The following is a 23,374-nucleotide window of genomic DNA, read 5'->3' as shown; positions in this document are numbered from 1 at the left end:
ACCAACAAGTCCCTTAACTACATCAGCCATGCTGGGCGGATGGTTCTTGGTCTACTGGTTCAGCTCAATAACCAGGTAACTACAGAATTCACAATACCGCGAGAGAAAGAGAGAGGGCAATGAGTCTTAGTGTTTTGTACTCAATAAGAAGTTTGAGGTGTGAGTTTTATTACGTTTCTGTTTTGAGGATGTGAGGGACTTTCAGCAAGCCTATGACCGCCTGGTCTCCTTCATCAATGAGCCAGGAAACAGACAGGCTATGATGGAGGAAATTAGCCAATCAGGAGTAGGTGTAGCCAGACAGCAGATCAGATTCCAGTCATTCCATAGCAATGAATGAGGTTATGATGTAGGTTTTTGATCTTTTTGTCATTTTGTGTCACACTGTTCTTTAATATATGCACTTGTTTGATTTCAGATCACCCAAATCAATTTCCTTGATTTGTTCTTTGAAATGATCCTGCTCGGCCTTTTGGAGGGCAAGACAGTCCATGCTGCCCCAGTAAGAGACACAAACATAATAGTGTAATCTTATTGGCTGGTCCAACCCACCATTCTGTAGTCCTATTGTTATGTTGACTGTGTCTCATCTCTCATGTCTCTCTACTGCTACTCCAGAGGCCCAATGGATTCCTCCATCTGCTCTTTGGGGTCATTCTGTCCATCAGACCACCAGGACAGAGCTGGAGCCAGAGATCTGAGAACTTTTTATTAAGAATCAAGGTGCAGTCTCTTTCTCTCTGTCTCACACTCTTTCTTTCTCTCCCCTTCACACACTCTACCTGGACAGTGTTCACTGTGTCTTTGTAGATTTACAGTACTAAATGTTTTGGATGTCTCAATGTGTTCTCAGAGCCAGATGCAGTCATGGATGGACGCCATCTTTGATTTTGAGCACCATCTATATGGCTGTCCTGAGATTATGTCTGGAGAAGTCCTTGGGAACCTAGAAATGCAGGTGGAGTTCCTTTTGTCCTCCTTGGACTAGCAAGGTCTCACATTCTACAGCTCCAGAGCAGAACAGACGAGTCTACAGCCAATACCATTGTGGTCTGCATGAAGAAAACATACGCAGAACACTTGATCTGTGCCTTTTTGTGGATGGTATCTATCAAAGTAAAGAACTCAGATCAGACCGATAGAATCTTTCCAAATAGATGGTGTCTTTTAGGTACCTCAGCGATGTCTATGATTGTTTAATACCTGCAACAACAGTGTGTATGGAGGACTCAATTGTTCAATGAAAGATGGCAGATTAAACTATATGTGCAAAAGTGTGGACACCAAAACATTGAGTGCTTTGCTTCATTCTTGGAAAGAGGAAAATGGCCAGATAAGAAAAAAATCAGTTCCCATTCTCATTGTTTTTCATATCACATTGACAGAGAGTATGTTCTGGAAATCCTCAGTCAAAGTGTCCCCTGAACTTTAAAAAAACAAGGATATAGAAACTTGTTGAATACAGTCTTTGATGAAACCCCCAGAACTGTGCAGGTATCATCATCAGATTATTCAGATATGACAAGCCGTCCTTTTTCAAGGGTTGATGTACATTTTCCAGAAGGGTACAAATATTTTCGGTTTATTATGAAACTATTGCGTGACAAATTACACTATGGTGGGATGCCCCAGTCTGGGTAATTAATGAGTGAAAAACTCACTGCCCCCAACATCCAACATCCCTCTTGTGTTTACTCACTTCTCCATCTTTAGTGGAAGTCACTAAATAAACAGCTTCTAAATGTATATTACACATCTTCCCAGAGCCTGCTGGGATATTATTGCAGAGGCAAATAAAACATGAACTAAACACAGACAAGTCAGCTGTTCTTAAAAAAAGGACAATTTATTTATCTTCCAAAAGATTGAGGCAAACATTCCTATTATGTTGCACGTACAAAATCGTCTCGCCTGTGCATAGTATCTTTGATGAATATTGGTCTTCAATACAAAAGCAATCGATTTCGCCCCAAGAATGTAGTTCTGTAGATACCACTCGGCAAGTAATTGCAACGCTGAAACTGCAAATAAATAAAGCGCTCTGGTTCCCCTTAAATAAAAAGAAGCATCAATGCAGTTAATAACATCTTGTTAATCCGTGTAGTGTTTCGCTGACATCGCTTTCACATTTTAGCACATGGAGCACAGTGACCTAGTCTACATACCGTCGCGTAACCTCGATGACGCCTAAAAGGTCACACATGGTCACGCCATAACCGTGACGTTTTGCTTTCACTACCGGTAATATGCCACTGCAGACTTCCACCACCACCGCCTATTTCGGATCTAGAACACATTCATTTGTCTTAACCAAACAATCACACAACCCATTTTTTTGGGGAAAGGCACCCATTGGCAACTAGTTTGACAGACGAGAAGCCAGAGAAGGAAGACTGGTAAGAGTGATGTTCAGGCGTCTTGGCGCTGGTCTGGCCAGCCAGCGGCTGCTGTGACATGCTAGGGACGAAGGGGACACCGAGGTACGGTAGTCATGGCAACCCGAGTAGCATCCATCCCAACAAGAGATAACAGGGACAGCCAGCGTTGTCCAGGACATCCATCAGGGACAGCTAACAGAGTGTCCAGGGAGAGCTAGCAGCATCCAGGGACAGGGAGAAGGGATTTGTCACAGAGGGGCCGAAGCGAGCGGTGGTCCATGGAGATCTGGTGCTCCGAGGGGCCAGGGAAGCTACGGAGAAGCAGGGGTGGAGGGTCAGTAGGTACGCACACTCTCAGAACAGACAGGCCAAAAGGTCAAAGGTCGGCTGGCCCCGTCTGGACAGGCATCAGGGGCTGGTCCAGTTTTCCAGTGTCCAACACTCAGTGGTTTGGTTTGGCACGTTCCCATCAAGGCTTGATCTTCCACAGCTGGGGGAACGGACGAGAAAGAGAGGAAGCAACATCAGCTCAAAGATTCCCTCTCGAAGAACGCTGTATGGTGAATGTTGACGCGCTCTACAGGGAGGTGCTAGGGCCTGTTTCCTGGGGAGCATCGCAACCTAGTTCTAGTCTAACTCCTGCATTGGAGGTTGTACATTCGACATGCTCACTAATTGTAGACCAGTGGGGGGGGGAGGGAAGGGGGAGGAGCTCACCCTGATATTGAAGCCCAGCAGGTCGCTGACCACGGCGGACAGGGCTGACAGGATGACCACCCGGGTGATGTTGTACACCAGGGGGTTCACCGTCAGACCCAGCAGCCGGAAGGGGATGTCCAACTCCTGGGGGGAGGAGGGGAGTAAGGGGAGCGGGGATTGGGGTAGGGGAGGGGTTAGGAGGGTGGGTTGAGGGAGATGGGAATGGAGGGGGAGAGGGCAGACATGATAAAGCACGGAACGTATTGGAATCACAGACATAAAATACATTTAAGAAAATACAAGCTCTTTGGATCTTAAGTTGAATTCTGACTTGTTTTTGACAAAGTGAAAAAAGTATGTTAAAGAATTTTTTATAGATTTGCAAACATTTAAAAAAAGCTTGTTTCACGTTATTATTATGGGTATTGTGTGTAGAATTTTGAGGAAAAAAATACATGTAATCCATTTTGGAATACACCTGTAACGTGGAAAAAGTGAAGCGCCTTGAAAACTTTCCGGATGCACTTTAACTATTACACCTACCATGCATCAGTTAATTGAAAATGACACAGTTACAGTAGTTACAGTACTAACTTTGTAACAAATGAGTCAGTCCCTGGTGAAAGATGAAGACCAGTGATACAGGGGATGGGGATACAGTAGCTCAGTGGTAGTGACTGCTACTAAACCATAGGTTGCAGGTTCAAATCCCCCTCTGTACATTGCATGGATAAACCCGTCTGCAAACGGAATACATCTTAATTTTTTAACAAGACGATTGCTGAGGGTTACTTACTTTCATGAGTTTAGTTGCGAGCTTCAGAACATTGTTCACTATGTTCAGTTCTTCTTTCTTGTTGGGTTTCTTTTCCATCTTGAGATACAGGTTTATCTGGGGGAAGGAGCAGGAAACTAGCTGTGAGTAAGGGAGCGTGTGTGACAGAGTACATGTGTTTACATTTACATTTAGTCATTTAGCAGACGCTCTTATCCAGAGCAACTTACAGTAAGTACAGGGACATTCCCCCGAGGCAAGTAAGGTGAAGTGCCTTGCAACATCATTTTGCACGACAACAACATCATTTTGCACGGCCGGGGAATCGAACCAGCAACCTTCTGATTACTAGCCCGATTCCCTAACCGCTCAGCCACCTGACTCCCAGTTTTTGTTTACTGAGTGTGCATGTGTGAGTGTGTGTGTCTGCATACAGAAGAATGCATCTGTGTGTGTGCGTGAGTGACTCAGCGAACGAGTGTTGTGTGGTCACTGTGTGTGTGCACGCGAGTTTGTAAATATGACTGTATGTGTGTGTATGTGTGTGTGTGAGAGAGAGTATGTTTGTAAATATGTGATTGTACATACTTTACGTCGCTGTAGGTGTGTGTAACACTTTTCTTAGCCATATGGGACATTTAATCAATATAAAGATAAACTAGAACCTGGGTTCCCAGCAGCTGAATTGTGAGCTGGCTGAAATATATAAACGCTTACCAATGAAGTGTAAATATGGCAATATCCAGTTACCGGTACTATTATTTTCAAGCCTCCACTAGAGAAACTTTACGATCAGTTTAAATCACCTATGACATTTCTCTAGAAACACATGAATGATGACAAAAGGAAATAATTGAAATACAATGAATATAAATATCAGTCCTCTTAAAGGTAGGCCTACTTCACTACCAAATTTGTAAATGCACCTTTCACTCAAAAATCACTTATGGTACTACCAATCACATCACATTAATATCAGAATATTAAACGTTCTTGTTTTGTTCAAACCATGCACAGAAGAGAACATTACACTATCCTTTGAGTCCTTGCAGAGTGCTCACAGTTCAGTCCCACACGTGTTACCCAAAAGAAAATACCAGAGCACAGGCTTATGTTGGAGCTCGTTCCGTAGGTGCACTTGAAACATGCCATAAATCATAGTAACAAAAATACAATATAAATGTTTACAAAATATTTTTTCCATGCTTCACTAACTGTTTCACTCACAGTGTGACAATATACATTCAAATTAAAATACTTAAAATTAAAAAGAATTATACATATTTTATGAATGCTCCATAGCCAGGTCAGCTTCACTGAAATATTACTGTCAGCCTGAGGGTGGCACTGTTGTTTGGTGGAAACGCTAAAACAGCCAATACCTAAAGCATCACATCAGTGTCGTGCAGTCTGGGTAGGCAAGGTAGGCACTGCCAAACGTAAAAATGTTTATTAAATTATTTTATTTAATAAACTTGTATTTATATTTTTACTGTTTAGTCTTGTGATTTATATATGCAATATGTGTGTTATTCCAATTGTTTAGATGTTACGATGACAAATGTAGCAGTTGCATAATCTTTATACAACAAAAATTGTAGAATAAACAGCCATTCACTGCGGACGACAAGCGAAAAACTGATACTGTATTCTTCAAAATGTACGTAGAAAAGCACAACTCTGCTGTGCCTTTGCACGTAAATATGTTATGCCAGTAATCACCTACGTTACGTATCAAACATGGACCAATTAAAATCGAGATATTACTGGACATTTGCGCAGCTGACGTCATTACACCAGCTACATTGTAAACGTAATCCCCGCGAAATTCAAGTCAAAATGACAGCAGCGGTGTGTGCCGATATCACAGAGTTGAGGAATTACTCCAAGATCGATTTTATTCAAAAAAGGAGTTAACAGCAAGAGGGAGGTCTACGCCAGACTTAAATGGACTACTGCAGCAAAAGGGACACATTGTTTTCGATCGTTTCAAACTGACTGGTATGGAATAAAAGATTGGCTATGTGGCTGTGCTAATAGTCAGCGGCTGTAGGCTACTGCTTGTACCGTTTACTGCGTTTACTGTTTTTTACATATTAGCCTAACAGTAGTGTGACCAGACGTCCTCTTTTACCCGGACATGTCCTCTTTTTGAGACCTAAAAAATGCGTCCGGCAGGGATTCCAAAATTGTCCGGGATTTTGCCTCGTCGGATATGTGTTTCTCTGGGTCTTTCACAAACTACAAGTTTGGGATTTGAGATTAGAGTTTTTCACAAACTCAAATCTGGTCACCCTACCTAACAGTAAATTAGGTAATCTGGCTTTCATAACTCAGTGCCTAGCCTCTTACTGACATCACCGCACGTCAGTGGATCACATGAGGACGCAATCATCTTACATTTACATTTATTCATTTAGCTGACGCTTTTATCTAAAGCGACTTCCAAGAGAGAGCTTTACAAAGTGCATAGGTCACTGATAATAACAACAAGATAGCCCCAAAAACATTGCGGGTAGCCAACACATGAAGCACATATTGTGAACAACCAAAATAAGTGCCAAAGGGAAGAACCATAAGAGCATGGACTGTGGATGTGAGCCTGTCGAGGCAACGCCTCATGGTATGTCGAGGCAAACGCCTCAGTTGGTACGTCGAGCAAAGCCTCAGTTGGTATGTCGATACAGTGCCTCAGTTGGTATGTCGAGGCAACGCCTCCGTTTATGTTTATGTTTATTAAGGATCCCCATAAGTCTACACCGTAGTGGAGACTATTATTCCTGGGATTCAGGCAGAAAACATTACAATATAAATCATAACATGCAGTACAACATGATCAATGTTGGTGAACAAAAACACAAATTTAGAAAACAAAATTTACAGTAAAAACAAAAACAGACTTAAAACATCATTGTTGTCTGTCCTAAAATAATAACCTAATCTACTCTAATTTCATTTCTGATTATTGCTGCCTTAAGTTTCCTTTTGAAATCACATGTATTTCTTGTTAGAGTCAAATATGAGGGGAGCACATTCCAGTATGCAATAGCTCTGTACATTACCGTTTTCTTAAGTGCATTGGTTCTGGGTAGAGGAAGAGTAAAGTGACCACTTAGTGCCTGTCTAGTATTAAAACTGTGTCTCATTTACATGTTATAGCTGTAGAGACAAACTGACGGGTTTCTGTGAGAAATAGACATTATTTAAGAACAGAATAAGGCTGCATGCCAGTCTTTCATCCACCCTCACCCATGACAGCCTGGCATGCATATCCTCCACACTACTCCTGACAGAGCAGTCAAGTGTTAGTCTTGCCGCTCTGTTCGGAGCAAGCTGAAGTTTATTAAGTTCCTGCTTTGATGCACTAGACCAGATAACAGGACAGTAGTCCAGATTTGACAGAACTAGAGATTGTATGAGTAGTCTAATTGTTGTGTTGGTTAGCAGATGAGCACTCCTTCTAATTTTTAATCTGAGTGGACCATGACAGTGTTTCGTCAATAATGACACCCAACAGTTTGACTTCTTTGACCTGCTCCATAGTGGCACCCTTTAAAGAGAGGCTTAATTTCTGATCTGTCCGGAGAGAATATTTAGAACCTATAACCATGCATTTAGTTTTTAAAACATTCAACTTCATCTTATTTTCCAAGATCCATTCATTAACCAGCTTTAACTCTAGTTGAAGCACCTCATTACAGTTTTTCACAATTGTTAACACACAAAAAGCAAAACTTTGGCACAATTTTCACAACCTTCACTTCCTGTACCAATTGCTCGACCCAATTTGGCACTACTTCACACTCCCTTATCTGCATTAGACTCTGACTTTCCTTGTTTACACACTGATGTCAATTACACATCACCTTGTTGTCAAAACACTACACACAATGTTCAGTTGTTAAACACACTTCTCAAGTAAAGCTCTCAAAGCATCAACCTACAACACACAAATATTCAAATCTTAGGTCTGGTGAGCAATTTGCGATCAGGACTGCAGAATTAAAAGGAAGAGGACAAGGAAGAGGACAAGGAAGAGGACAAGGAAGAGGAGGGAGAGGATGACAAGGAGGAGGATAAGGAGGAGGAAGAGGAGGATGACAAGAAGGAGGAGGAGGAAGAGGAGAAGAAGAAGGAGGAGGAGGAGAAAGAAGAAAGAGAACGGTGATCTCCAATGAGATTCGGGCCACCATGGTTGACCATGTGCTCAACCATGGTTTGAGCATGAGGGAGGCTGGCCATCATTAGAACCTTTAGAATAGAGAACAGGTATGAATTATATTTGCCTTGTGTACTGAAATACTGCATATCAATAGAATACAGTGTGCTCACTGTATTTGTATTTTGCAGAACTGAAAGAGAACCACACCGTGGAGGAAGAACATGCACTTTCACAGCCGAACAGGAGACTGACATTGTGAAAATGGTTCGTGGATCCTGGCTGACCATGTCACATTCAGAAACATGGGGGAAAGGAATGCCATGCGGATGAAACAAGTGTACAGGGTCCTATTCGACTGAAACACAGACCACATCAAGGAGTTACGGCAAGAGTTTGTGCTTGTAAGTCCCATACATTCAGCACTGACACGCATGTATTGTACCAGTAATCCAATATTGTTCCTTTTCTACAGTGTCTCACTGTAGTCCACTGCGTTGACCCATCTGTGTCCATACTATAACTTGCATTATTATCATGCTGTCTGTTCCAGCGGATCCAGGAGCATGACACAGCTAATGAGCTATATGAATACATATTCATTGATGAGGTTGGATTCAACCTGGTGAAGAGGAGGCACCGGGGCAGAAATGTCATTGGCCAGCGCGCCATTGTTGAGGTCCCCGGGGAACATCACTTTGTGTGCTGCAATGGGTTGAGCAGGCCCGTTGACAGTACTGTACTGTTCAGAAATAAAACTTTTTTTGCCGCATATGTGTGCTGTTTTATGTTTGAAAAAATTAGGCCTACACTGAGACATTTGACAAAAGTTGAAATGGCTGATTCCCCAGAGTCATTCGTATGGTGTGTTCCATTTCTAGAATTGTGTTTTCAATTTTGCACTACTGTGTGCTGTGAATGCTTGGTAGTGCATTTTGTGAACAGGTAAGAGATTTGATGGCAAAGAGTCATCTTGCAAAGGAGTGTCAGGTTTAACATTTTGTGTGTGAGCTTTTCAGTTTTGTGTGTGCAGTTTTGAGAAAGCCGTTATTGTTTTGAGAAACGTGTGTTAACAATTGTGAAAAACTGTAATGTGTTACTGTAATTGGGTGTGCTCAAGCCTTCGGCGAGAGCACAACCTTTGTTCTCTCACATATATATTTCTTTATTTATTTCTTTATTTCTTTATTATTTATTTTCGCCCCCCTAAAACTCAGTCAATATTTGGACTACATACACAACGGCGGTGTCAAAAGTTTCGTCTTGGTAGCGATTGAGTTGCTTCTATTGGAATTTACGTTCCGTTGCATGGTTTAGGCTTCAGTTAAGTTTTTGTGGCGAAAAGTGAAGCTAACGGTGGCTAATTTGCTAGCCACAGTCACTGACGTTACTAACGTCACTGCGTCACTAACGTCACGAAAACACGCGTGACTACCTGTAGCAGAACATTCGTTTCACATCTGTTAACTTGGGGGATAGCTAGGCTAACTATAGCTTTACTGCAAGGCAGCTGCAGAAACACCACAAGCAAAGAGGCCAGGGTGATAACTATTTACTCATTTTACTTTGTGATGTGAAACACAATTATGAAATGTAATGTACAATATTAGCTGATATTATTAAGGAAGTAGGCCCACATCTACTTTTGGAAACGGTAGTCTACTATTTCACTGAAGCATTAGCATCATGACATTAGCCTCTGTTGCCCGGGCAACACATACTACAGTGGTCTATGATGCATCTGTTTTCAATCTTTAAAATAAACATTCCTCACAAATACATTTTCGTTGTAGGATTCATTATGACATTACATTACAACTAAACGATTTGTGGGTGAAATTATCATTACCTGTGTTTCAAACCAGTGTTGCTCACTGCAATGCTGTAGCCTACGCGAGACACTACAAAAACATCTACACAGCTGTAGGAAGTCAAACGGCGACAGAACATGTTCGGCACTCCCCTTACTTAATCAAAAGTCTATCTAACTATTAACCTTAACTTCATTGCCACAGCCTAAACGTTGCCAATCTGTTCATGAAAATAATTAATTTCAGCCTAAACCGTACAACGGAACGTTAAATCCAATTCAACCAACGCAATCGCTACCAAGACTAACACAGCAGTAGTCTACTACTGTACCGTAGTAGTACAATTTACCGGGGCAGATTCTCCACACAGGGCTATATCGCATTTTGCGTTGTTACTGACAATGATCGCTACCAGTGAGCTTTTTATGAATGAGCGATTTTCCACTAAATAAATGTCAAGCTTATTTACGTTTTTGGGGGCATATTTTCAGTTAGCAGATGGTACTGTTTGAATCGCGATTCTATCTTCTGCCGGTAACGTCGTAGAATAATCTTCAAAGGGTGTTCTTTATTAATGAATGAATGCAATGAGTAGACTTCATGCCTGAAAATAACACGAGAAGGGAAAAACTTAAAATGACGTTTAAGTCATAGAGATTAGGTCAATTTTTACACAGGTCTGCCAAATTTATTCGTTTTGATTTAACGATGAGGCTGCCTTTTGCAGGGGAAATGAGAAGACATCTATTTCAATCTACACTTCACTCGTATTTTCAGTTGTAAATGAGCAGCAAAAAAAAAATGCTTTTAAATCTATTTAATCTTTATAAATAATAAGTATGCATTTTCATATAAAATATACAGAAATCAGTTGTAAAAATGTCATTCAAAAACGGACCCCTGTGCAACCGACTCAAGCAAGCACACCCTACAATTTCCCCAGAAATTGTACCCTCTCTAGTTTATTATGTTCCTTTGATATCACGTTGGAATACTTGAAAGCGGACTAGTTTAATTTGTAAACAACTTTTTGATTTTTTTTTCACACATGATGGACATTATGTCACAATGAGCCTTGCAATTATGATGTCATCTACAACTTGAGCTTTAATTCGAAGTTTCAGAGTTTTCAGTTAGATCATGAAATAGCAGAGTTAGTTTCTCATTACAGATAGCAATAGTTATTTGATTATTTACATTTGAGATCAAAACAATTTATTGGCTTAATGGGTCAGGCCCAAAGTGACCCAGGGGTCTCTAGTGGAGAGTCACTTACAAGATTTCTTCACCTATTCTCCCTTCTGACTTGTTGTGTGTCTATGAAAAGAAAGTCTGCCTCCTCAGCGAAGACAAACGATGATACAGATGATGGTAAGTGTTTAAGGAGCCCTTGGACAACTAGTTGCCGGATAACAAACACAATTCACGATACATTGCTAATTCCATTCTTTTTTGTGTTTAAACTATCAGAAAGTTCCCTCTCAGCTGATGGCGGTAGACACCGTCTGATGAAGGTAGAGAAAGTCACGAAGAAGAAGTCAAACAAACGTAAACTAAAGCCTCTGAAACAGATCTTTGGGCAGTGGAGAAAGAGCCCTCAGTCCCCCACAGGAAAGGACAAAGACTGTACAGTTGAGCAACAAAACCTACTACATCACATCCTATCTCTGGTTACAGTTTATACCTGTTTGATTTAAATAATGCTCCTAAAGGCCTAAACATTTGGACCTTTTCAGTCGAGGCAAAGATCTTCAGACCAGGGCCAAACTCCAGACCACTCACCAAGATCAAGGTTTAATTCTTCAGAGAATGGCCAATGCAGAAGAACCAGCACTGTAAGACAACACAACCTACTAGATTGTATCTCACCATTAATGGATGCTTGTTCATACCAATTCCTTTATCCCCCATCACAATGGAATCGGGAGGACAGTATGGATCGGTCTCCATGTGTGCATCAGGTTGTCACACAGTAATGTGGACTTTAATCCACTAGGGGGCGGTCTGGTCACTGACTGACCCAAGGGTGGAACTACAGTACATCACTGGCGGGGGGACAACATGATTACTGTTTGCTTGTTTCATGCTGGACTGTCATTAAAAACCTCCTCCACCTACTGTCCTCTTCCTCCTCAGGTCATTGAGGAGGAGCTGCTGCTCCCTCTGTTCAGCCCTCTGTCTGGACCACTGGTCCTTTACAGGCCAGTGTGGCTTCCTGTAAGTCTCCTCTGTTTGGGGTTAGCGGTTTGAGAGGGTGCATAGAGGTATCACTAAGAACATGGGCAAATAGCAATAGCTAGTTATGTCATCGTAACACACTGATAATATACTCGACACAAATAACGATTTTCCATACAAGTCCTAAGATTCTCTAACTTTTCTCTCTGCCATGAAGGCTCCTTCACCCATGCCGGTTCTCAAACTGACTCATGCTGGGAAGCTGGTACTGAGCATCTTAATATCTCTGGACAATCTGGTAACTATTTCACTCCACATTCCATATTCTTAGTCCATTATTTACTGTCTGGAGATTAAAAAAATAATAATAAACTGGCTTAAATCATGAAGTCACCCTCAACCAAGAGGATGTACTTGATTGTCTTAATATCTTCCCTGCCACAGACTTTCTTCATGGCCCCTGTTTGGCCCAAACAGTTTCCCAAAGTGTACCTCACCGTAGCTGGGAAAATGACTTTGGAGGCTTTGACCCTTTCCAGAGGACAGGTAATCTTAGTAACATCGAAATAAACTGAATGAGAAGCCCAAACTATTAGCATCTACACTTATTTGTATGCCACGGCAGTACAATGAAAACCAAAACAGACAGGATTGAAAGGATTGTTTCAAAGGACAGTGTGTTAAATTGCAAGTTAGGGTGACTGTTTGGCTCTTGTTGTGCAGCCTGTCTTGCCTGAGCCGGAGAAGGACGCCTCTTCCCTGAGTGAGGAGAAATCTAAGAGGTTCCACAAGGAGGAACTCTTTGAGGAGGACCTACCCCTCATGGATACTTGGAACGGCTCAGTTTTCACAAACACCAGGCGCAATACCGGACGACTGCAGGTAATTCAGACAACTCTGTCATGTGGACTTCTCTGATTCTGTATTGACCACTACACACACACACACACACACACACAACGGTAACGTGGTAGTGTGGAAACGCACTTAATGAGTCAGCCCTGTCTGCGAGTTACAAGCTCTAATCTCAACCTTGGAACAAAGGATGTCTTTTCGGTCTGTTGGTATGTTTGGCTTAGCAATTAGGAGACTGAAGTTCAATCCCCAACATGTTGCATTTATATTAAGGGAACCCTCTCTTTACAGACCCTGGAGGAGGTTGAGCAGAAGATCAGTGTAGTCATGGACCAACGGACCCAGCTGTGGTGGAAGAGACAGCTCCACATTGACTTTCTGACCCCTGAGGTGAGAGAATACTGAGGACTGAACAGGCCACCAACCAGAGCATCTGGCTGATCCTACGGTTCCTGGAGGAAACGGAATGTATTCCTGTGTGTCTTTTTCAGGGATTGGTGGCTGTGTCTACCATCAAACAGGAGGTCACAGGGGTGCAGGTCAGTCGAACACCTAATGTTCACAAGCGGACATCAACGCTGCTTCAGTGTTGACAGCTTGACACAGATTTGATATCAGTTAGTAATAAACTGATGAGTTCTGCTTTGTCCTCCCTAGTTACTCGATAGAGAGATGAGTCACGTGACGTCCTACTGCATCAACATAAGAAAGGAGTTCTTGTACTTTGAGGATGGCCAGGTGCACGACACTATCCTTGTCGAAACGTCTTGTTCGGTTGAGAGTCGTCACTGTTTAACGGTGTACTAAACGTCTAAAGATGTTCTGTGTTTCCTAACCACAGGAGGTGGACGTGAAGACCACTTTCGAGGGCTTCGCCGAGGCAGCAGGTGAGACACGGACGGCGAGCTGGTCTCGCTCCAACACAGAGTCCACCTTCAGTGACCCTCCTCCACCTCGCTCTCCTCACGGCTCTCCTCCTCCCCCGGCTCCTTCTCCCCACTTTGACGACACTCCTCAGGTAAAATGTCTTTCCATTTACATGGGCTTGTACCTCTGCCAGTGACTCCACTGGCCACTGAGTGAAAGGTGCCTTGAGATTGAGACAAATGTTGCTTTTGTGTTGCAGGATATTGAGGAGGACATTGTGGAGGAACCAATTGTGGAGGTGCCCCTGATGCAGTAAGTTCTATAGGAATACTGGATGAAAATAGTCCTGCTACTCTCCTGTGTACAGAATGAAACCTAAAGTGCTTCTTCAGTACATCTCACGATATCAATGAGTATTTCATTTTCTTGATACAGAAGCTATTTTGCCTACAAAGGGACCACAGATTTTGAGGGTAAACTGGCTGCCCTCCGCAATACCTTTAAGGTAACGAGAAACAGTATTTGTCATGAGTGTCTACATTTTACTTCATGTAGATACAGTGTCCCGATGGTTCTCCAATATTTTCCAGGATCTGACCAACACCAACAAGTCCCTTAACTACATCAGCCATGCTGGGCGGATGGTTCTTGGTCTACTGGTTCAGCTCAATAACCAGGTAACTACAGAATTCACAATACCGCGAGAGAAAGAGAGAGGGCAATGAGTCTTAGTGTTTTGTACTCAATAAGAAGTTTGAGGTGTGAGTTTTATTACGTTTCTGTTTTGAGGATGTGAGGGACTTTCAGCAAGCCTATGACCGCCTGGTCTCCTTCATCAATGAGCCAGGAAACAGACAGGCTATGATGGAGGAAATTAGCCAATCAGGAGTAGGTGTAGCCAGACAGCAGATCAGATTCCAGTCATTCCATAGCAATGAAGGAGGTTGTGATGTAGGTTTTTGATCTTTTTGTCATTTTGTGTCATACTGTTCTTTAAAATATGCACTTGTTTGATTTCAGATCACCCAAATCAATTTCCTTGATTTGTTCTTTGAAATGATCCTGCTCGGCCTTTTGGAGGGCAAGACAGTCCATGCTGCCCCAGTAAGAGACACAAACATAATAGTGTAATCTTATTGGCTGGTCCAACCCACCATTCTGTAGTCCTATTGTTATGTTGACTGTGTCTCATCTCTCATGTCTCTCTACTGCTACTCCAGAGGCCCAATGGATTCCTCCATCTGCTCTTTGGGGTCATTCTGTCCATCAGACCACCAGGACAGAGCTGGAGCCAGAGATCTGAGAACTTTTTATTAAGAATCAAGGTGCAGTCTCTTTCTCTCTGTCTCACACTCTTTCTTTCTCTCCCCTTCACACACTCTACCTGGACAGTGTTCACTGTGTCTTTGTAGATTTACAGTACTAAATGTTTTGGATGTCTCAATGTGTTCTCAGAGCCAGATGCAGTCATGGATGGACGCCATCTTTGATTTTGAGCACCATCTATATGGCTGTCCTGAGATTATGTCTGGAGAAGTCCTTGGGAACCTAGAAATGCAGGTGGAGTTCCTTTTGTCCTCCTTGGACTAGCAAGGTCTCACATTCTACAGCTCCAGAGCAGAACAGACGAGTCTACAGCCAATACCATCGTGGTCTGCATGAAGAAAACATACGCAGAACACTTGATCTGTGCCTTTTTGTGGATGGTATCTATCAAAGTAAAGAACTCAGATCAGACCGATAGAATCTTTCCAAATAGATGGTGTCTTTTAGGTACCTCAGCGATGTCTATGATTGTTTAATACCTGCAACAACAGTGTGTATGGAGGACTCAATTGTTCAATGAAAGATGGCAGATTAAACTATATGTGCAAAAGTGTGGACACCAAAACATTGAGTGCTTTGCTTCATTCTTGGAAAGAGGAAAATGGCCAGATAAGAAAAAAATCAGTTCCCATTCTCATTGTTTTTCATATCACATTGACAGAGAGTATGTTCTGGAAATCCTCAGTCAAAGTGTCCCCTGAACTTTAAAAAAACAAGGATATAGAAACTTGTTGAATACAGTCTTTGATGAAACCCCCAGAACTGTGCAGGTATCATCATCAGATTATTCAGAGATGACAAGCCGTCCTTTTTCAAGGGTTGATGTACATTTTCCAGAAGGGTACAAATATTTTCGGTTTATTATGAAACTATTGCGTGACAAATTACACTATGGTGGGATGCCCCAGTCTGGGTAATTAATGAGTGAAAAACTCACTGCCCCCAACATCCAACATCCCTCTTGTGTTTACTCACTTCTCCATCTTTAGTGGAAGTCACTAAATAAACAGCTTCTAAATGTATATTACACATCTTCCCAGAGCCTGCTGGGATATTATTGCAGAGGCAAATAAAACATGAACTAAACACAGACAAGTCAGCTGTTCTTAAAAAAAGGACAATTTATTTATCTTCCAAAAGATTGAGGCAAACATTCCTATTATGTTGCACGTACAAAATCATCTCGCCTGTGCATAGTATCTTTGATGAATATTGGTCTTCAATACAAAAGCAATCGATTTCGCCCCAAGAATGTAGTTCTGTAGATACCACTCGGCAAGTAATTGCAACGCTGAAACTGCAAATAAATAAAGCGCTCTGGTTCCCCTTAAATAAAAAGAAGCATCAATGCAGTTAATAGCATCTTGTTAATCCGTGTAGTGTTTCGCTGAAATCGCTTTCACATTTTAGCACATGGAGCACAGTGACCTAGTCTACATACCGTCGCGTAACCTCGATGACGCCTAAAAGGTCACACATGGTCACGCCATAACCGTGACGTTTTGCTTTCACTACCAGTAATATGCCACTGCAAAAATCCACCACCACTGCCTATTTCGGATCTAGAACACATTCATTTGTCTTAACCAAACAATCACACAACCCATTTTTTGGGGGAAAGGCACCCATTGGCAACTAGTTTGACAGACGAGAAGCCAGAGAAGGAAGACTGGTAAGAGTGATGTTCAGGCGTCTTGGCGCTGGTCTGGCCAGCCAGCGGCTGCTGTGACATGCTAGGGACGAAGGGGACACCGAGGTACGGTAGTCATGGCAACCCGAGTAGCATCCATCCCAACAAGAGATAACAGGGACAGCCAGCGTTGTCCAGGACATCCATCAGGGACAGCTAACAGAGTGTCCAGGGAGAGCTAGCAGCATCCAGGGACAGGGAGAAGGGATTTGTCACAGAGGGGCCGAAGCGAGCGGTGGTCCAGGGAGATCTGGTGCTCCGAGGGGCCAGGGAAGCTACGGAGAAGCAGGGGTGGAGGGTCAGTAGGTACGCACACTCTCAGAACAGACAGGCCAAAAGGTCAAAGGTCGGCTGGCCCCGTCTGGACAGGCATCAGGGGCTGGTCCAGTTTTCCAGTGTCCAACACTCAGTGGTTTGGTTTGGCACGTTCCCATCAAGGCTTGATCTTCCACAGCTGGGGGAACGGACGAGAAAGAGAGGAAGCGACATCAGCTCAAAGATTCCCTCTCGAAGAACGCTGTATGGTGAATGTTGACGCGCTCTACAGGGAGGTGCTAGGGCCTGTTTCCTGAGGAGCATCGCAACCTAGTTCTAGACTAACTCCTGCATTGGAGGTTGTACATTCGACATGCTCACTAATTGTAGACCAGTGGGGGGGAGGGAAGGGGGAGGAGCTCACCCTGATATTGAAGCCCAGCAGGTCGCTGACCACGGCGGACAGGGCTGACAGGATGACCACCCGGGTGATGTTGTACACCAGGGGGTTCACCGTCAGACCCAGCAGCCGGAAGGGGATGTCCAACTCCTGGGGGGAGGAGGGGAGTAAGGGGAGCGGGGATTGGGGTAGGGGAGGGGTTAGGAGGGTGGGTTGAGGGAGATGGGAATGGAGGGGGAGAGGGCAGACATGATAAAGCACGGAACGTATTGGAATCACAGACATAAAATACATTTAAGAAAATACAAGCTCTTTGGATCTTAAGTTGAATTCTGACTTGTTTTTGACAAAGTGAAAAAAGTATGTTAATTTTGTTTTTATAGATTTGCAAACATTTAAAAAAAGCTTGTTTCACGTTATTATTATGGGTATTGTGTGTAGAATTTTGAGGAAAAAAATACATGTAATCCATTTTGGAATACACCTGTAACGTGGAAAAAGTGAAGCGCCTTGAAAACTTTCCGGATGCACTTTAACTATTACACCTACCATGCATCAGTTAATTGAAAATGACACAGTTACAGTAGTTACAGTACTAACTTTGTAACAAATGAGTCAGTCCCTGGTGAAAGATGAAGACCAGTGATACAGGGGATGGGGATACAGTAGCTCAGTGGTAGTGACTGCTACTAAACCATAGGTTGCAGGTTCAAATCCCCCTCTGTACATTGCATGGATAAACCCGTCTGCAAACGGAATACATCTTAATTTTTTAACAAGACGATTGCTGAGGGTTACTTACTTTCATGAGTTTAGTTGCGAGCTTCAGAACATTGTTCACTATGTTCAGTTCTTCTTTCTTGTTGGGTTTCTTTTCCATCTTGAGATACAGGTTTATCTGGGGGAAGGAGCAGGAAACTAGCTGTGAGTAAGGGAGCGTGTGTGACAGAGTACATGTGTTTACATTTACATTTAGTCATTTAGCAGACGCTCTTATCCAGAGCGACTTACAGTAAGTACAGGGACATTCCCCCGAGGCAAGTAAGGTGAAGTGCCTTGCAACATTATTTTGCACGACAACAACATCATTTTGCACGGCCGGGGAATCGAACCAGCAACCTTCTGATTACTAGCCCGATTCCCTAACCGCTCAGCCACCTGACTCCCAGTTTTTGTTTACTGAGTGTGCATGTGTGAGTGTGTGTGTCTGCATACAGAAGAATGCATCTGTGTGTGTGCGTGAGTGACTCAGCGAACGAGTGTTGTGTGGTCACTGTGTGTGTGCACGCGAGTTTGTAAATATGACTGTATGTGTGTGTATGTGTGTGTGTGAGAGAGAGTATGTTTGTAAATATGTGATTGTACATACTTTACGTCGCTGTAGGTGTGTGTAACACTTTTCTTAGCCATATGGGACATTTAATCAATATAAAGATAAACTAGAACCTGGGTTCCCAGCAGCTGAATTGTGAGCTGGCTGAAATATATAAAAGCTTACCAATGAAGTGTAAATATGGCAATATCCAGTTACCGGTACTATTATTTTCAAGCCTCCACTAGAGAAACTTTACGATCAGTTTAAATCACCTATGACATTTCTCTAGAAACACATGAATGATGACAAAAGGAAATAATTGAAATACAATGAATATAAATATCAGTCCTCTTAAAGGTAGGCCTACTTCACTACCAAATTTGTAAATGCACCTTTCACTCAAAAATCACTTATGGTACTACCAATCACATCACATTAATATCAGAATATTAAACGTTCTTGTTTTGTTCAAACCATGCACAGAAGAGAACATTACACTATCCTTTGAGTCCTTGCAGAGTGCTCACAGTTCAGTCCCACACGTGTTACCCAAAAGAAAATACCAGAGCACAGGCTTATGTTGGAGCTCGTTCCGTAGGTGCACTTGAAACATGCCATAAATCATAGTGACAAAAATACAATATAAATGTTTTTTACATTACATTTATTCATTTAGCAGACGCTTTTATCTAAAGCGACTTCCAAGAGAGAGCTTTACAAAGTGCATAGGTCACTGATAATAACAACAAGATAGCCCCAAAAACATTGCGGGTAGCCAACACATGAAGCACATATTGTGAACAACCAAAATAAGTGCCAAAGGGAAGAACCATAGGAGCATGGACTGTGGATGGGAGCCTGTCGAGGCAACGCCTCATGGTATGTCGAGGCAAACGCCTCAGTTTATGTTTATGTTTATTAAGGATCCCCATAAGTCTACACCGTAGTGGAGACTATTATTCCTGGGATTCAGGCAGAAAACATTACAATATAAATCATAACATGCAGTACAACATGATCAATGTTGGTGAACAAAAACTCAAACTTAGAAAACAACATTTACAGTAAAAATAAAATAACAAACAAAAACAGACTTAAAACATCATTGTGTTCTGTCCTAAAATAATAACCTAATCTACTCTAATTTCATTTCTGATTATTGCTGCCTTAAGTTTCCTTTTGAAATCACATGTATTTCTTGTTAGAGTCAAATATGAGGGGAGCACATTCCAGTATGCAATAGCTCTGTACATTACCGTTTTCTTAAGTGCATTGGTTCTGGGTAGAGGAAGAGTAAAGTGACCACTTAGTGCCTGTCTAGTATTAAAACTATGTCTCTCATTTACATGTGATAGCTGTAGAGACAGACCTGACCTGGGAGTCAGGTGGCTGAGCGGTGAGGGAATCGGGCTAGTAATCCGAAGGTTGCCAGTTCGATTCCCGGCAGTGCCAACTGACGTTGTGTCCTTGGGCAAGGCACTTCACCCTACTTGCCTCGGGGGAATGTCCCTGTACTTACTGTAAGTCGCTCTGGATAAGAGCGTCTGCTAAATGACTAAATGTAAATGTAAATGTAGAGACAAACTGACGGGTTTCTGTGAGAAATAGACATTATTTAAGAACAGAATAAGGCTGCATGCCAGTCTTTCATCCACCCTCACCCATGACAGCCTGGCATGCATATCCTCCACACTACTCCTGACAGAGCAGTCAAGTGTTAGTCTTGCCGCTCTGTTCGGAGCAAGCTGAAGTTTATTAAGTTCCTGCTTTGATGCACTAGACCAGATAACAGGACAGTAGTCCAGATTTGACAGAACTAGAGATTGTATGAGTAGTCTAATTGTTGTGTTGGTTAGCAGATGAGCACTCCTTCTAATTTTTAATCTGAGTGGACCATGACAGTGTTTCGTCAATAATGACACCCAACAGTTTGACTTCTTTGACCTGCTCCATAGTAGCACCCTTTAAAGAGAGGCTTAATTTCTGATCTGTCCGGAGAGAATATTTAGAACCTATAACCATGCATTTAGTTTTTAAAACATTCAACTTCATCTTATTTTCCAAGATCCATTCATTAACCAGCTTTAACTCTAGTTGAAGCACCTCATTACAGTTTTTCACAATTGTTAACACACAAAAAGCAAAACTTTGGCACAATTTTCACAACCTTCACTTCATGTACCAATTGCTTGACCCAATTTGGCACTACTTCACACTCCCTTATCTGCATTAGACTCTGACTTTCCTTGTTTACACACTGATGTCAATTACACATCACCTTGTTGTCAAAACACTACACACAATGTTCAGTTGTTAAACACACTTCTCAAGTAAAGCTCTCAAAGCATCAACCTACAACACACAAATATTCAAATCTTAGGTCTGGTGAGCAATTTGCGATCAGGACTGCAGAATTAAAAGGAAGAGGACAAGGAAGAGGACAAGGAAGAGGACAAGGAAGAGGAGGGAGAGGATGACAAGGAGGAGGATAAGGAGGAGGAAGAGGAGGATGACAAGAAGGAGGAGGAGGAAGAGGAGAAGAAGAAGGAGGAGGAGGAGAAAGAAGAAAGAGAACGGTGATCTCCAATGAGATTCGGGCCACCATGGTTGACCATGTGCTCAACCATGGTTTGAGCATGAGGGAGGCTGGCCATCATTAGAACCTTTAGAATAGAGAACAGGTATGAATTATATTTGCCTTGTGTACTGAAATACTGCATATCAATAGAATACAGTGTGCTCACTGTATTTGTATTTTGCAGAACTGAAAGAGAACCACACCGTGGAGGAAGAACATGCACTTTCACAGCCGAACAGGAGACTGACATTGTGAAAATGGTTCGTGGATCCTGGCTGACCATGTCACATTCAGAAACATGGGGGAAAGGAATGCCCCAGGAATGCCATGCGGATGAAACAAGTGTACAGGGTCCTATTCGACTGAAACACAGACCACATCAAGGAGTTACGGCAAGAGTTTGTGCTTGTAAGTCCCATACATTCAGCACTGACACGCATGTATTGTACCAGTAATCCAATATTGTTCCTTTTCTACAGTGTCTCACTGTAGTCCACTGCGTTGACCCATCTGTGTCCATACTATAACTTGCATTATTATCATGCTGTCTGTTCCAGCGGATCCAGGAGCATGACACAGCTAATGAGCTATATGAATACATATTCATTGATGAGGTTGGATTCAACCTGGTGAAGAGGAGGCACCGGGGCAGAAATGTCATTGGCCAGCGCGCCATTGTTGAGGTCCCCGGCCAGCGTGATGGGAACATCACTTTGTGTGCTGCAATGGGTTGAGCAGGCCCGTTGACAGTACTGTACTGTTCAGAAATAAAACTTTTTTTGCCGCATATGTGTGCTGTTTTATGTTTGAAAAAATTAGGCCTACACTGAGACATTTTACAAAAGTTGAAATGGCTGATTCCCCAGAGTCATTCGTATGGTGTGTTCCATTTCTAGAATTGTGTTTTCAATTTTGCACTACTGTGTGCTGTGAATGCTTGGTAGTGCATTTTGTGAACAGGTAAGAGATTTGATGGCAAAGAGTCATCTTGCAAAGGAGTGTCAGGTTTAGCATTTTGTGTGTGAGCTTTTCAGTTTTGTGTGTGCAGTTTTGAGAAAGCCGTTATTGTTTTGAGAAACGTGTGTTAACAATTGTGAAAAACTGTAATGTGTTACTGTAATTTATTATGTTCCTTTGATATCACGTTGGAATACTTGAAAGCGGACTAGTTTAATTTGTAAACAATTTGATTTTTTTTTCACACATGATGGACATTATGTCACAATGAGCCTTGCAATTATGATGTCATCTACAACTTGAGCTTTAATTCGAAGTTTCAGAGTTTTCAGTTAGATCATGAAATAGCAGAGTTAGTTTCTCATTACAGATAGCAATAGTTATTTGATTATTTACATTTGAGATCAAAACAATTTATTGGCTTAATGGGTCAGGCCCAAAGTGACCCAGGGGTCTCTAGTGGAGAGTCACTTGCAAGATTTCTTCACCTATTCTCCCTTCTGACTTGTTGTGTGTCTATGAAAAGAAAGTCTGCCTCCTCAGCGAAGACAAACGATGATACAGATGATGGTAAGTGTTTAAGGAGCCCTTGGACAACTAGTTGCCGGATAACAAACACAATTCACGATACATCGCTAATTCCATTCTTTTTTGTGTTCAAACTATCAGAAAGTTCCCTCTCAGCTGATGGCGGTAGACACCGTCTGATGAAGGTAGAGAAAGTCACGAAGAAGGCCAAGTCAAACAAACGTAAACTAAAGCCTCTGAAACAGATCTTTGGGCAGTGGAGAAAGAGCCCTCAGTCCCCCACAGGAAAGGACAAAGACTGTACAGTTGAGCAACAAAACCTACTACATCACATCCTATCTCTGGTTACAGTTTATACCTGTTTGATTTAAATAATGCTCCTAAAGGCCTAAACATTTTGCCCTTTTCAGTCGAGGCAAAGATCTTCAGACCAGGGCCAAACTCCAGACCACTCACCAAGATCAAGGTTTAATTCTTCAGAGAATGGCCAATGCAGAAGAACCAGCACTGTAAGACAACACAACCTACTAGATTGTATCTCACCATTAATGGATGCTTGTTCATACCAATTCCTTTATCCCCCATCACAATGGAATCGGGAGG

The 23,374-nt window shown here is 42.4% G+C and overlaps 2 long non-coding RNA genes across 2 annotated transcripts; both read right to left on the bottom strand.

The window, feature by feature from the left end:
- Positions 1-2,331: 2,331 nt before the first annotated feature.
- On the bottom strand, positions 2,332-3,935 carry LOC136950669 (uncharacterized). Its single transcript, XR_010877501.1, has 3 exons — positions 3,874-3,935; positions 3,096-3,221; positions 2,332-2,868 (listed from the first exon to the last, which is right to left on the bottom strand). It is a non-coding gene; the product is annotated as an uncharacterized lncRNA (long non-coding RNA).
- Positions 3,936-16,604: 12,669 nt separating this feature from the next.
- LOC136951222 (uncharacterized) lies at positions 16,605-18,257 on the bottom strand. Its single transcript, XR_010877712.1, has 3 exons — positions 18,196-18,257; positions 17,418-17,543; positions 16,605-17,192 (listed from the first exon to the last, which is right to left on the bottom strand). It is a non-coding gene; the product is annotated as an uncharacterized lncRNA (long non-coding RNA).
- Between the last annotated feature and the right edge of the window lie 5,117 nt (positions 18,258-23,374).

Source organism: Osmerus mordax, chromosome 1, assembly GCF_038355195.1.
Source record: "Osmerus mordax isolate fOsmMor3 chromosome 1, fOsmMor3.pri, whole genome shotgun sequence".
In the NCBI taxonomy this organism is placed as follows: Eukaryota; Metazoa; Chordata; class Actinopteri; order Osmeriformes; family Osmeridae; genus Osmerus; species Osmerus mordax.
The sequence above is the reverse complement of the archived record's forward strand: the minus strand, read 5'-3'. Positions and strand labels throughout refer to the sequence as shown.